Source organism: Aythya fuligula, chromosome 2, assembly GCF_009819795.1.
Source record: "Aythya fuligula isolate bAytFul2 chromosome 2, bAytFul2.pri, whole genome shotgun sequence".
Classification (NCBI taxonomy): Eukaryota; Metazoa; Chordata; class Aves; order Anseriformes; family Anatidae; genus Aythya; species Aythya fuligula.
Genome location: NC_045560.1, coordinates 151,777,802 through 151,790,636, shown reverse-complemented (window position 1 = coordinate 151,790,636; position 12,835 = coordinate 151,777,802).

Here is a 12,835-nt window from a genome sequence, read left to right as displayed (position 1 = left end):
CATTGTCTCTCAGAGTGATTTCTCACTGTGCCTGAAACTCAGACAACCCTTTCAGAAATCAACAGTACCACTGTGAGGTGATAAAACATCTAAACAAAGAAAATGGGGAAAATAAGGTAAACTATCCTTGGCCATCTCCCCAGGGAAATAAATAAATAAACAAATAGTGCAACAGGGAAATCATCATTGGAATTGTTCAAGAGGATCTTAGGGAATGGAAAGATTTTTATAAAGGAGCATTTGTAAACAGGTCTATTCATGCTCTGTAATCAATCACAAATCCCATTTAGTCTTCCTTCTAAGCATGGCAGCTTTCAGGAAGTACTGAGACTTGCAACTGAGATTGCATGGTGAGCTCTTGAGTATTAAGGACACTAGGCTTTTCATTAAGTAAGGTTTTCAAAAGCATACAATTTCAAATGTGTTCTTGAGCCTCTCTGGTACATCTAAAATGCCTACAGCTTGCATAGGATCACATATTATTGATTATCTGATTCCAGCCAGAAGTAACAAATGGAATGTGCTAAGCTAAAATGAGGGACTGCCCTAAAGTTTTCAGCCTTCAGTAGTGTCTGATCATTTGTTAACAGCCTCAAAAGAGCAATTGGTATTCAGTTCCAAAATAGATAGCATCAGTAAAGTCTGAGTACTGAGTATTTATCAATGCACTGTATTAAACCAATCTGGCAGTGGCACAAGATTTTGCAAAATACAGCAACCAGGGCAGGATTATTATTGTGTTTTACTACAGATAATGGGGTAGAGTAATCAACACTAGCAATGTGATGACAAGGGGAAATGTCCAGAAGTGGATCTCTTTTAGAAAAAGGTTTCCTGAACCTGGCTGTGTGAAGACTGGAGTAGAGGGAACATTTGTTCAGCTTCCAGGATTCCAGGTTATGTTAGTCACACTGGAATGAATAACACTTAAAAACAAAATGCCTTCTTGCAGAAATACAAATTAGCTTAGTTAAAAATGATTATTATTTTTTTTTCATTGATGCAGGCATTAAACATAATCCAGAATAAATCTGTGTTTCCCAAATGAGAGGAACACAAAGCACAAGTAGTCTCCAGTACCTGCATTTTCTGGGTTAGGGAGCAAAAGGAACATATTGCTATAGGCATGGTGGAATTTCCATCACAGCAGACCAGAAACCCATGTTTTCTCATCTCAACGCAAAATAAAAAATAATCACATGCCTTGGAATTATGAAACTGTGGTTGAATTTCCAAGAAAGCTTAGCAGCTGCAACTGATCCAAGCGCCTTAAGCCAGGAATCTTGGTGTGTGCACATTATAGAAGAAGGCGAGAGTGTCTCAGAGGCTTATGGCAAGGAACATCTTCAGGCTCAGAGGTCAGAGGGGCTGCTCAGAGGGTGGGACAGGCTACTGTGCAATGCTGGTGCAAACTGTGGAACCGGGTCTCCTGCCAAAGGGACAACAGAGATGGATGTTTCACTAACCAAAACAAAGCCGCTGTGACATTTCACACATTCACATTCAGAACTGAGTGCTGATGAACTCTAGAGTAGTCAGACAAATCTTGAGAAAGAGAATTCTGAAGAAAAGGCCCCAGAATTGAAAGATGACTGTGAAATAAAGCCTGACCTTCAAGAGAAAGATCAGATTGGAAATAGGTCTTTCAACTGCCCTCTCTTTTATGCCTCTTTCCTTCTTTATCTACCACTCTGTCTCAGATGTAGACATAATGAGCATTGCTCAATGAGAAAACTAACATTCTTTCTATCAGTATTAAAAAAAAAAAAAAAAAAAAAAAAAAAAAGAGTAAAATCATGAGGTGGAAATAATCCCATCACTTCATTTTATAAAATTCAGAACTTATTGAAAACTGTGTTCAGGGTGGCTAAAGGCAGAGGTAAGTGGAAATAAGTAATGTAGCCTGACATGTAGATAGTCCTTGCATCAGATGGGACTGTCAGTATCTCCCTTTGATGGCTGAATTGGGAGGTCTCATGCTCACCCTGACATTTTAGGATCTCCGTTTTGTACTCATCAGGCTACATCAGGGTTCCCCATAGGCATCATTTAATAGATGTCTACCAGGCAATAGACTTGTAGGCCATGAAACCTGTCATCTGTGACATGCAGCAGGCCTAGGAGAAGCCCTTAAGCCATGCCCTAAGCTGTATTACCTCTACCACACAGTTTCTCTGTGCCTGCAGAGGATCCTGCCCAGATAGGGGCACATCTGCTGCAACACCTGCATGTGATCCTTCCTCTAAAAGGCTCCAGGAAAGGATACTCCCAAACTTTAGTCACTTACAGGGAAAACAAAGAGAGATATTATTAACAGGTCACAGAAAATTGAGCCATTTTCTGGAATTACTTAGTTCTTCCCATTATCTGTGCTGTCTATAGCTGTACTAGTGATATAAGTAGTTTTAACTGAATTTTGGTCCTGACTGTGTGCAATGGGTGCCCAGGCCTATATGCTGGCTGGGGGCTGCAGTGCTTCTGTGGTGGCTCCAACACCCCCATAGCAGGGCCCAGCTGAGCCCAGCACCAAGCTGGCGGCGCCTTGGGGAAAACAGATTTCCGAAAGGGCAGAGCAGGCACAGGCCAAGGAGGAGGCCCAGGGCAAGGGAGAAGCAGCAGAGGGCCCAGGCCCCAGGAGGAGGAGGGCAGGAGGGGCTCCAGGCCCACAGGCAGCAGGGATTCCCTGGCAGCCCTACCTGCAAACTACAGCTTATAGCCTAAGAGTAAAATTATTAATGTAGGGAACAACTCAGCGTGCTTAATCTTGACTCTATAATATTAAGTTATTAGTAAAGTCTTGGTCATGTCTGTCCCAAGATGACTAGAATTTTCCCAAACTATTCACAGCAATTAGCACAGGCCAAGAACCATTTTCAGCAGATTTATTATATGTAGTGCCCTTTTTTGGAAAGGAAACAGGTTTCTAACCATGGCCATGGGCCATTCTGTGAAAAATGGCCTCAGCAGTAGATCAATTTGTACTGACATAACCCCAGAAGAATGGGTCCAGACCATGTCTACAGCACCTGTCTCACAAATTTATACGCTTATTGCACACATTTATTTACTGTGCATCTGTGATGATACATTATAGTAGTGAACCAGTCATCAGTGATCTGTTTTGAGGATTTTAGGTAGCAAAACAGGCAATGTTTCCTATGTTTACAAGGCCTTGGGTTATCACCATCACTTCACATCATCCTCCCATTCATAATGATTAGTTTTGGGGGACTGTAAACAACATAAGGGAGCACAGGAAGAGGCAACAGAAATATTTTTGTGAGGAGAAAACATTTCAAAACACTCTGTAGATGAAGACTGTAACTGGTTGAAATCATCCAGACATTTGGAGTAATAATGTGGTGAAACACCTGGCCCCAGCTGGTCTCTGCTTTTTGGGGTGGTTGGTTTTTGCAGGAGAATTAAAAATTAAGACCACTGAGCAGCTTGCAAAAGCACTCACTTAAGGAAAAAATGAAACTTGCATTTTCTATTGTTTGCTGCTCTTCAGAAACGAATAAAGTATTCTTCTATTCAAACTAAAGGTTTGCAGATCAAAAACTTTTGCCTCAGCCCTAATGGTTAGAATGTGTCTGGAGCCTTCACAAGAAAATCTCCTCAAACAGCCAAGTGTTTATGCAAGAAGTTCATTGCCATATCCTCATATCCTTTCTTTCTTCTTCTTTTTTTTTTTTATTTTATTATTTTTTTTTTTAAATCAATGCTTTCTTTTTCTTCATGGAGAAATAACAATTAATCCCAAAGGACCCCTGAATGGTAGCACTTCTGACCTTTAAATGTTTGGATTCCTTAATCAGAGAAGAAAAGTGAAAGAAACCTTCATCTCTTCATCTGAAAGTAGTGTCTGACTCACCAGCTACTGGATGACAATCTGGAAAGTTTTAAACTCTTCTGACAGTTTTGACCATTAATAACTGAGGTGATATACACTTTTCTGGATCTATCAAGAACCTCATTTGTCACAAGCCATAATTCCAAGTCAGGACTCTGTAGATGATTTATATGTCATTTAATATTTTTTCTGCAGAGCATATTTTGCTTAATAAAGTTAGGAACCTGCAAAATGGTAGGGAAAAGTGGACAGGTGTTTGTGGAGAAATGCCTGGCTCCACAGGCCTTATCTGTGTTTTGTGATTTTAAATAAGAATTTCTGTTGCAGCTCTCAGTGTCTACAAGTTATTTCTATGCTCATCCTACCTGCCATCTGTCTGCAGGGATTTCCCCAAAGCTGTAATAAAAAATGACATCCCTAACATGCCACTAACTCCACAGGTTCAGATTACAGCTGAATAAATTGTACCTAGTGAAGACTGAGGCCACTGGGGCAAAACAAATATATGACTAAATCTGATGCCTTTGTGTTGTGAAAGATTCACTGATGATGATGCACGAGAAAGCCCACAGAGCATTAATGAGCTGTTAGCTGTGCATCCAAGAGTGGTGTGAACATTTCATCTGTCATGGGGACTGATTTACACCGCCTGTATCGTACTAGTGTGAGAAGATATTGTGTGTATGAGTTTATATATAAAATATACTTTCTTCTAAGAGAAACTAGCACACTGCTTCTGCCCAGGATTTGCTGAAAATGCTATCTTGGGCTTTTGTTTAAATGACAATAGCAAGAGGCAGGAAACATGCACTGCAGTCGAGCATCATACTTGCAGGGTGCCTTAGCAAATAGCTAATTATTTTTGTCCCCCACTGTGATTATAGCAATGAGATCATATTCATACCCTCAGTGGGAAGCTTGCACTGACAGAGGGAGTCTCCGTGCTGCTGTGCAAGGCTGCACTCAGCTGAGCACCCCATGTAGCCCCAGTCCTGCTCCTCCTCCCCAGCACAGATGTCTGGTGCTGTGAAGAGTCCCCCTGTCTCTGCCTGGGGCAGTCTGTCCCCCTGTCATTGCCTCTGAGGATCTGCAGTCTCTCCTCTTGCAAGAAGCCATCACCCAAATTAGTTAACGAATATCATGATCTGGTACTTGATGCTTTTACCTCTTGTCCTGGATCTGTCTGCAGTGCAGCCAGAAGGATTTGGGGGACTGTGGAGATGTACCCCAGAAATTTCTAAACCAGCCATGGGACATGCTTAGCCTGACATCATACCCTCTTTATAGCTGGGGCTCAGTGGGCTTGCAGTGCAGGTACATTTATTTTCTTCCCTGTCTACTCATCAGGGAAGACTTTGATTTGAAGTCAGAGAGCTTTGCTATTGATTTCAGTGGCTTCAGATATGTTAGACCCTCTACTTTCTTTCAAAGTACTCAGAACAGAAATTCAGGCTGCTTCCAGGGCCAGACACTTTTCTGGCCAATTGCAAGAAGACTTCCTGATCTGGCTGTGATACAAGTGGTGAGAATTTCACGTAGATAAATTGTTCTCAAACAATGTCTCCAATGTGTTAGACCAAAAAAACAAACAAACAAACAAACAAACAAAAAACAACAAAACTTTTCTTTTGATGTCAGCTGTGATGCAGGATTGTTTTGTTTTGTTGTTTTTGTTTGTTGTTGCTTGTTTTTTTAATCTCAGCATACTTTCTTCCACAGATTTATTCACTCTGGTGGATGGGTGAAAATGCTGAGTGGGAATTAACCATGTTTTGTCTCAGATGCCACTGCAATGCAGTTTTAATTTTTTTTTTTTTCACATACAATTACCACCAGATTTAATCTACTGACCTTAAATGTTGCTCCTTGGGGATGTGAATCAACCCATTTCTGCAGAGTGCCATTCTTTTAATTAGCACTAAACTGAATCCCCAAGTACCTTTTAACAATATAAGCACTATTTTTTTTTTTACTTCTTTCTATACTTTTATATTTAAAGTCATCAGAAACCACAAAGTAAATTTCATGAAAAATAGAAGTAGAATAGCTCCAAATTCCCCACTCTCCCAGCACAATGACAAGCAACTGTTCAATGATAAAGCATAGTGGGTAAAAAAATTTTTGTAATGGTTTGAAGTAGTTAAGGACAGCATCCCCACACGAGTAAAAATAACCAGGCAATGGATTCCTTGTTAAGTGCCAGCCATCTGGAGAGAAGAGGGATACCTTTCTGGGAGTTTGCAATTCTTCCTCACTGTTGTCTTTGCACCATGGACTTAGATTGCAGATAGGGCAACAGACTTGCATGAAGTGAATATGGACAGTGAGAAGAAACAGGAAAACAGGAGAGTGGACATAATAATTAGGGATTAAAAAAAAAAAAAAAAAAGAAAAAAAAAAAAAAGGAGAGAGAGAGAGAAAGAGAATAGGACAGGAGAAAGTGAGAGCAGGATAGAAACTGTTCTCAAAAGCTAAGCCCAAACAGGTCATGGAAAGGCTGTGGATATAGAGCAGGACTGCTCCAGGAGAGCATTTCCCATTGACTCAGGGGCTGTGACTAAAGCAGAATCAGCCGGGGAATTTGGTTTTCTTGAAACATTTAAATACTGGGAAAAGCACCACTGTTATAGATGAAAAGAGCCTTTTTTATAAAAAAAAAAATAAAAAAAATCTCATGAACAATAACAGTTCCTCTTCATTAGTGCAAGCTGGTTTGTGTAGAAGGGTCTACAAGGACCAACTGCCCATGTTCTAGAGACCTGGCAAACCTTTTCTAGTATAGACCTGACCTAAGGCAGCACCAAGAGCAGGGTGGGAGTGTGGCTTCCTCTAATTTAGCTTCATTTTTTGTTTGTTTGTTTGTTTCTTCATGAAAAGTAGAAAAATGTTCTTCAGTTACAGAAGTTCTGAAGACAGAGTGTTCACCTTGCCTCAAGGTCTGCTGTTGGGCAGTACCTGTTCTTGAGCATCGTTTGTCACAGCCTTTGGTGGGATGTGCCATGTAAGTCATTCTCACACACCATGGCACATGTAAGCACTGAGTTAACTGAATCATATTTCTAATACTCATGCTAAAATATGCTTTAAGGTGACAAAAGGGTGTAAATCTGGACCTCGATTCCAGGGTGGAGGGCTGTTTGTTTTTTGTTTGTGAAAAGGCTTTTTAAAGCAACTGCTGCTACAGGAGGAAGAGAGTTTATGGCAGCTTGGCAAAGTAATAACTTGGTCCCTCATAAACACAGACACTGCTCTGAGTGAACTGGTATAAATCAGTGTAGCTTACTGGCTATGCTGACATGTCTTATTTTGGCTGCAAGGTAGGCCCACGGCTTTTGATAGAAAGATCATTGCCAAATTTAAGACCTTCAGCCCTTGTTCAGTCATTTATCATTGGGTGTGAAAGGAGTGCAAAGCAACGTGCAAGTGATGTGAAGCAAATACATCTGTCAAAAGTTTAACCTCTCTCGATCTGCCTGTCAGCCGTCTGCTGCCTTTGAAAGCAGTCAGGCTCATGACTGTATGTTTGACTGTGATGGAAACAATTTGTCAGGCTGACCCTTTAAAAGGGCTCCACAAGACCCTGTCTCCTGAGAGCATTTGTCTTCCAGGACCCCCACACATCCAAGGGGCTTGGCTCACAGCACAAGACCTCACAGCCCACTGGTCTGTAACGAAAACTGAAATAACAGCATTAGAGTCAAAGAAACAGAGCAGTCATCTACCAGTCTGGATAACCTGGGAGGTCTCATTTGGTACCTCTATCTTAAGTGGACACTTAACAAAATATTCCTCCGTGAAATATTTCCCTATTAGTTATTTCAGAATTAAAGACTGGACAACAGGTGTAGAAATGTGCAGTTCCTATTTATTTCACTCACTTCATCAGCCAATTCCTTCAGGACCCAGGGATGTATGTCATAGACTTGTACCTGTTCAGTTTCATCAGGTGGTCTTGAACCTGCTCTTCATTTGCAGTGGGTAGGACTTTGCTCCCCTAGCAATAATATAAAGTAATGTAATATAATGTAATGTGATGTGATGTGATGTAATGTAATGTGATGTGATATGATGTAATGTACTGTAATGTAAGGGAGGCTGTAGCGAGGTGGGGGTTGGCCTGTTCTCCCACGTGCCTGGTGACAGGACGAGGGGGAATGGGCTTAAGTTGAGCCAGGGGAGTTTTAGGTTGGATATTAGGAAGAACTTCTTTACTGAAAGGGTTGTGAGGCATTGGAACAGGCTGCCCAGGGAAGTGGTGGAGTCACCATCCCTGGAAGTCTTCAAAAGACGTTTAGATGTAGAGCTTAGGGAAATGGTTTAGTGGGGACTGTTAGCGTTAGGTCAGAGGTTGGACTTGATGATCTTGAGGTCTCTTCCAACCTAGAAATTCTGTGATTCTGTGTGATTCTGTGATTCTGTAATAGAAACTGTTAATATAATTATATATTAATATTATAACACAATGATATTTCAAATCATTTTATCTGCGTTTTTTGACCATATTTGACTTTTAGCCTTTCAACCCAGTGGACTCCATTTGCTTTGGTGTGAAAAAGCAATACTAGTTTATGCACATGATGTGTTGATCTACAGGGGATAAACTGAGAAGCAACAGCAAGTCTCCTTGCTCTTCAGCTTAGGTTCTTGTTTCTGCCTGACACATGCAGACTAGGTCACTACCTTCAGTGACGGTGCTGTAAACTGATTGCAACCCCACTGACTCCTTTTATATTGTGGTTTCAAAAAAGGGTATGTAGGTTTGCATTACTCCTGTGCGCGAGAGAGTATATATGTGTTAATAACTCATGAAAAGAGCTAGCTACCCCTGAAAACTGGCCAACTACTCACATGAAACAAAAACAATAGGCAAACTTCTTTTGATCTCTCTTGCTAAACATCTCAGTCTTCATCAGGGAAGCCAAGCAAAAGGGTGAATTGTCCCTGTACAAGCCAGCAGGAATTCTAACAGCTGCCAGTTGCAATGGTGCTTTTCAACATGGACATCCGCTTATTACAAAAGGGCCAAGACTCCTGAATAAGCACTGACCATTGCACAGATGTAGGGTGGGGTTTCCAAAGCCATAATGGGAACTGGGCATTCAAATTCCCTACAGGTTAGTGGGATCTGACTTAGAAAATTCCTTAGGCAGCTTGAAAACCAGCTGTAATGTTGAAAAATATCCAGCTCAGTGGCCTACAAGATACTATCAGCTTCGCTGACTTTTCCTCACTGCCTTCTCTATAGAATGACTGTATGGGAAACAGCCAAGATAAGCTACTGAGATGTTGGCTTTGGTAGAATGATAGCATAATACATGAGGAATAACAACTGTAAGGAGAGAGAAATCTCCTTAAAACAGCATTTGTGATGACTTAGAGCCTGTGCTGTGAAACGTGGCATTTTCCACACCATCAGCACAGCCAGACTCCTAAAGTATGAGTAAATTGGGCAGGAATCCTGATACAAAACTGTCTTAATTCTCCTTGATGGCACAAAGTGTGCTAAGTTTTGGTCACCGCTGGAATCAAAACATCTTTCTTGGGCAGCTGGAAAACTGGGAGAGGGAGCTTACATCAGCGTGACCAAAGTCCACACTAGAGGATTCACATCTGCAGAGGCAGGAACTGGTGACCTCTCGTCTTTGGGCCAGACCAACATCATGGGAAGAGAAAAAGCTTAAAACACTGACTATCACACTTCCTATTAAACAAATTCTCTCACCACCTGAAACTTATATAAAATCCCTGCTAGGGGGTGTCTATGTTTCAAACACCAAATGAGAACCATGTGGAAGAGGATCTTTGGCTTTGTTATCATGTTTATTTTTTTAGCTTCATGTGAGGAGGAGCAATGGTCCATAAATCTATAATTATTACTATATAAGCCACTGCCATATATTGTAACTGGAGCAAGTTAGAGATAATATGAGCCTTTCATACAGTAAAGAGCATTGTCTGTGATGCTGCGGTGGTGAAAGACTTAATCATTAAGTTTAGCCCAGAGAATTATATGATGTGGGTGCCTGCAATAGCAGGAAAACACCGTGATGTTCCAGCTGTATGTGTCAAATACTTATGAAAACCATTAATGTTCCAGTGTTGACATTTAGTCGGTTTTCCTTCCAGCTCTGCATGGTAAAATATTTCTAATACAATACGTTTTTTCTCCCTGTTGCCTAATACTTTTTGTGCAAAAGAATCACATAAAATATTGTAGGTTAGATAGCCAAGCCTTAAAATGTAACATAGTTCTGTATACTGAAGGGTTCTGGTGGCTTGTCTTTGAATAAAGGTTTGAATTAAATGACTTAATTGGCATTAACTTACTTTATGTGTGTGTGTGCTCACAAGGAAGCTTCAAAGTATCCAAAGTGGCTCCAGTCAGCATGCTTCTATGCATTGTTTCAGTACCAGATCACTGAAGACTTTGGTATTTCAGCTTTAAGCACAATGACCTAAATAGTCTGAGAATGTATTTTTCTTACTAAGAATTATATGTGGGAGCAGACTTGGCCTCTCAGTATCATTAAGACTAAAGTTGCCTGACCTCTCTGTCAGCCAGCCCACCCTTATATTATGTCTCCCTATTGGATTTGACAGGGCTGTTTCCATTGGTGTGATTCGCCATGAGAAACCCTAATAAAAGCAGGAAGGTGACCAGATTTAAAACCAAGGACCGGATAACTTGTGCTGCCGCAAAAGTCACTTCAGATTTCAAAGAAGATTGAGCTTACGGACCAAGGACTAAAGAATGGTGAAGTGTGAGATTAGATGAATATACAGGGTCATGAGACTGCATTTCCCTGCATCAACGTTCACTGTGGCACAGGGGAGTTAAAAGCAATTTGGAGAATGTAGGACTATCATAGGGGAAGGAAAGGATGCAGACAACAAGGAAAACACGTTGCATTTTTAAAAGAGAAAACATATATTGCACTATAGAAAGGAGTGTGAGTGCATCTAGAAAACTGGGAGAGAGACAATGAACCAAAGAGCTGCTTTCAGTGCAACAGAGTGGATTTGGAGCAGTCAGCCACAAATAAAATGAAAAGGTTTTACAAAAAAATATGTACTTAAAAAGTTCTTTTACCAAACTGACAATCAAGCTGAATACCTCAGGAGGGGCGATCTAAAAGTCCGGTGATACATACCTACCAAGCCTACCAGATGGGTAAGACTGTAATTAGGAGGCTCTAAGGCCAAGCTGTTGAGCTGCTAGCTGAAAATTTTCTCAAATTCCAGAGGCATATCCATGCTCAGGCTGGAGTGAGGACGGAAAGATTATATGTTTGTTTTTCCCAAACATGAGTCAGTAATGAAGCATTTTAAATCTGTCCTCTGTTTACCAGCTCCAGGGCAGCAGATTAATACTGGGGTTGCCTAGTATAATAGTTTTCAATGGTATTCAATTTTGTATATATTATGCTTTAAGATATTGTGGTGCAGAAGACAGTGAGGTCACAGTATTATGAAAAGGACCCTAATGTTTAGTTGAGCATTTCCTGTTACAGTTATTAAATTTATTGGAGGTGGTTTATTCATTTATTTAGTTAGTTAGTTAGTTTTAGGATTTGATGGTTTAGAACTGAGATTAATTACTTTTTGCAAAACTGTCTTGTTTGGAATGATGCTACCAAAGTTGTTATACACAGAGTGGAAAACAAATAAATAACAAAAAAAACCTCACTTCTTCATTTACAATTATATTTATAAATATCCACCTACATTAAAAAAAGAAAAAAAAAAAAAAAAAAAAAAGCAAAAGCATATGCTTACTGTTTATGGGGATTAGAATTATTTAAGTACTATATTTAGTACCCCGGTGTCCATACAATAGCCTTTTAATGTTTCTTTAACAGTAACTGTGGGATTTTGGGTTGATTGATCAACACTGTTAGTGTGATGGTCCATTTTCCCCCAAAGTGCTTATTTGACTCAGTGTAACAAAACAGCCAATGCCAAGCCCATTCTCCACAAACAATACCCCATTTAATGTCACTAATTCACAGGGATTTGGCTGGTGTTCTGTAAAATTTGATTTTAGGGGACAGTACAGTGCAGGAACAAAGAACATTAGATGGGGAAGTTGCCTCAGCATCTGGAATGAAAGACGGGAGGGGCATTGTAGAAAGCAAACAGTGACCCAGAATACTTTTAGATGAGTTATAATGCATCTGTTTAATGGATGAAAAAGAAATTTTCATATTTGCTGAAGATTAAATATATATATATATCAATAAGCATGATATCAGTAAATATTCATAGAACTCTTAGGGTTAAGCTGAGGGATGCTGATGCTGTAAAAATTAGTTAAGAGTACTGGAGAGACCCACAGTTCTTTTACCCATGTTATCGTTAAATAAATATGAAAAACTTGAACTCGGCTCTGGGTCTTTCCAAGGCTGGAGATGTGTGCATGACTGCATATGTGAACGTATGCAAATTTATACCTGTTATTAATATAAGAGGTTTTGGCAGGGTACAGTAAGTTTTAAATAGAATCTGTCAGGCATCCATTTCCAGGAGCAGCCACAAAAGAGGAAAAAGTAAACCAGCCTTGGCCAAGGAATAAGAACTGCAGCATCTATAGTTACTGGAAAGAAAGTATACACTGTTGAGCTAGATGATTAAGATCTGGGCTTTTTTAAAAAGGCCTTAAATCTTTTCTTTTTTCCTTGCCTGTTAGCTATCATATAAAAAGATAACAATGGGCAACATCGTTTAATTGCCCCATCTTTACTTTTTTATACTGAACTAGTTAACAGGCTCCTTGATTCTTCTGTTCTTTTTAATTGTTTAATTGTTTATTGAACAGGGTGCAAGTATAAGAACTATGAGTGTTATACAGTTGTTTTTTTTCTAACTAGGTAAAATCCTTGGAAACCTGGATACATGGTAGGCAGCAGTAACTTTTCATGCACTGGCAAAGGTCCCAAGCAGCAAACAAAACCTTATGAGTTGTTTTATTAAATCCTTTCAACA